Genomic DNA, 3,590 nt, shown 5'->3' on the forward strand with positions numbered 1-3,590 from the left:
AACAAGGAATGGGGGGGGACAGGCACACAAGATGATACAACCCCACCCTATAAATAGCTTTTCTTAAAAGATTACAGATTTAAATATCGTAAAACCATGTATGTGTTAGGTCAGGCTCAGATGGAGTTAATTTTCCTCATAGCAGCCCTCTTAGTGCCGTGCTTTCTATTGGTATGTAGAAAGGTGTTGGTAACACACCAATGTTTTGGCTTCTGCTGAGCAGTGCTGGCACAGCATCAAGGCTGTATCTCCAACATTCCCACATCACCACCAGTGGGCTGGGAGGGGACAAGATCTTGGGAAGGGACATAGCCAAGACACCAAAAGGATATTCTGTACCATATGATGTTGGCTCAGATATAAAAGCTAAGGAAGAGGAGGAGGAAAGGGGGGGGGCATTCATTTTTTATAACATTTTGTTTTCTGGAGCAACCACTATGCATAGTGATGCCCTGCTTCCCGGGAAGTGGCTGGACATCGCCTGCTGATGGGAAGTAGAGAATAAAATCTTTGTTTTCCATTTGTTACCACACATGGCCTTTGCTTTTGTTTTTTATTAAACTGCCTTTATCGTGGCCCATGAGTGGTTTGGGGTTTGGGTTTTTTTTTTTTTTTTTTCCCCCCCCCCCGCGCAAAAAAAAAAGAGGGGAGTGATAGAGCAGCTTGGTGGCTCCTGGCATCCAGCCAAGGTCAAGCCATCACAATGTATTAAACTTAATTCATTTATCTGTAAATATCCAATAACTTTGGCCTTAAACCAAGTTCCTCAAAGAAAGTTCAATCAAGTGAAAGAGATACCTAAATGTACTTCTAATCAATGGAAATCATGAAAAGTCAGTCACATCCCTGAATGTTACAAACTAAGTAGAAGACTAGGAAATTGTTCATGTGTTTGCTGATACAATATCCTCAGCACCAAAATTAAGAGTTCACAACACACAAATCAAATATGAATTAAACTTAAGCATAACTCAAGAAATAATTCTAACATCAAAAGACAATCTAATCCAAAACTAGAAGATTTTTAAATACCACAATCAAGGAGTTAGAGGTATTGATTGCACCAACTTAAGAAGCTTTTGCCTCAGGAACAGAGGTAAGAAAATTCAGTTGACTGCTAATACCATTCTTTGAAGATACTACTAACTTTAAGAACAAGTTACAGCTTTACAAACATGAACAAAATATAGACCGTAGGCCCCAGGGCAGAAGGGAGATTATAAGAGGTGAATCCATGCATCCCTCATTTCTGACCATTGTTTTCATTTGAAAGATCTTTCAATCTAACTAGAAAAACTTCTGTGAATGAAGCTTTCTTTTGTCAATAAAAATCTTTTGCCATCCAAGAAAAATAGATAACTCTGAAATTGCTTTCATTACATTGCAACAGCTAGATTTGTCTTGCACCCAAAACGTTAATGGCATTAACAACAACAGTACATATAAAAAACATTAAAATGTAAACTCAAACATTTCCTGATGCCTAATAAGCTCAATACATTCATTCTTGTAGAACTTGTGTAATTTGTTTCATCAACTGGGACAAATTTTTTCAGCAACTAATTGAAGTTCCGTTATCAAAAATAATTCTGAAGTACCATTTAATAAAAGGAACATGACATTTTACTCTGAAGTGTTAAACGCAGTATTTTTTCATTGCAGGCATACAGGAATCAGGCTTCCAGTGGTTTTACATTTATGAAAGGTTGCTTCAGTCTATTTCAGAAAATTAAAGTATCATCTATCAACAGAAGACAAATGAAGGACAGAGAAGTATTTGCTTAGTTTTTAAGAGATTCCATCATTTTATCCACACATTACCTCAACTGAATAAGGGAAAGATGAATGATTCATGAGCACCTGAGTATACAAAAAAGGTTTAAGCACTCTAGGCACACACCTCAAAGGAGTCTCAGTGCATCCATAAAGGGAATAAAGTTGAAAATGCCCTTGTGATTAACAAAAATGTGTCAGCTAGGAAAAAGGATGGTGTGATTTCACATCACAGCCAGGATTCTCATAGCAAGCTGCCATTAGTAAGAACAGTTTACTGGTCCCCCTACTCCTGGTTACCTGAATTTTTGATCTGGATTTAGTGACTGCACCCAGAAAAAGTCTTTTTAGGCAACCGATCCTGAGGAAAAGTTCTGCAACATTAGACTGGTGTCAGATTAGCCAGCCAAATCAAATTGCTCTGCAATTGCATGATCACTCTACAGAGCACAAAGCTAGCAGCAGGAACATGCAGCCAGAGGTGACACAAGTAAGACGGACACTGCCCTTAACAGCCAGTTGCTGGCAGATTGCCTTAGCTGTAATGCAAAACACAACTTTAATTTCTGTCTGTAAGAAATGACAGGAGATGCTGATACCATACCTTTCCTCAGAACAGAAAAAAAGGGTTCTGACAAATAAGCAGAGTATCTGAAGGTTGGAAAAGACCTTTACAATCCTGATGTCCAATCATTAACCTAACACTGCCATCTCACCACTAAACCATGTCCCTAAGCACCTCCTCTGCCCAACCACCTCCCTGGGCAGCCCATTCCAGTGCCTGACAACCCTTTCTGTGAAGAAATTTCTCCTAATATCCAACCTAAACCTCCCCTGGAGCAACTTCAGACCCTTCAGATTTGAAGGGACTGGTAAAATTTTACTCCCAGCTACCCAACTGTCCTCACTAAAAGACACCCGTGCTGCTTCTTGCTTTAAACAAGAGTTTAAAAATGGAGACAATAAAACATACCAAAATTTGTGAAAGATGAAGCACAGGTCAGGCACCCTGAACAAAAGGAACAAATAAATGAATAGAAAATCAAAGAAGAAGTTACATTTAGTTTACTCTGCATTCAAACACTGTACAACTTGTAATCTATTAGTTTTCTCCATGCAATAATACAGAGTTTTGGGGATGTAGATCAAGCCAAGCAACATCTGAACAACATTAATTCCAAGACATTTGTCTCCTCCATCACGTAACTCATTCTGTAATGTGAAAACCTAAATGCTTACACAAAAGCAACCTGTTAACACATGCCTGTGGAAAGCCAAACACCTATTTATTTTTATAATTCTGCAACAAATCACAAAATATATCAGGACAACTTTCAGAACTTTATCATCAAAATAACATCTATATACTATCTTTGCTTTTCCTAATAGTCTACTGGCACACCTTTCCTTCACAACTGTGCCCCTCAGCTGCACTTCCAGAAGCTCAGCAACAGCACAGTAAAGGCTGGTTCATTTCCTTACTGCAATCACAGGGTAGACCCTGGCTGGACTCCAGGTGCCCACTAAAGATGCTCTATCACTCCCCTCTTCAACAGGACAGAGGAGAGAAAAATATATCAAAAGGTTCGTGGGTCAAGATAAGGACAGGGAGAGATCATTCGCCAGTTACTATCATGGGCAAAACAGACTCAACTTGGGGAAATTAGTTTAATTTATTACCAATCAAACAAGAGTAGAAGAGGATAAAAAAAAAAAAATAAATCTTAAAACACCCACCCCTCCCTTCTTCTCGGGCTTAACTTGACTCCCATAGTTCTCTACCTACTCCCCCCGAGCAGTACACAGGGATGGGGAAT

Source organism: Egretta garzetta, unplaced genomic scaffold, assembly GCF_000687185.1.
Source record: "Egretta garzetta isolate BGI_Z169 unplaced genomic scaffold, ASM68718v1 scaffold271, whole genome shotgun sequence".
Classification (NCBI taxonomy): Eukaryota; Metazoa; Chordata; class Aves; order Pelecaniformes; family Ardeidae; genus Egretta; species Egretta garzetta.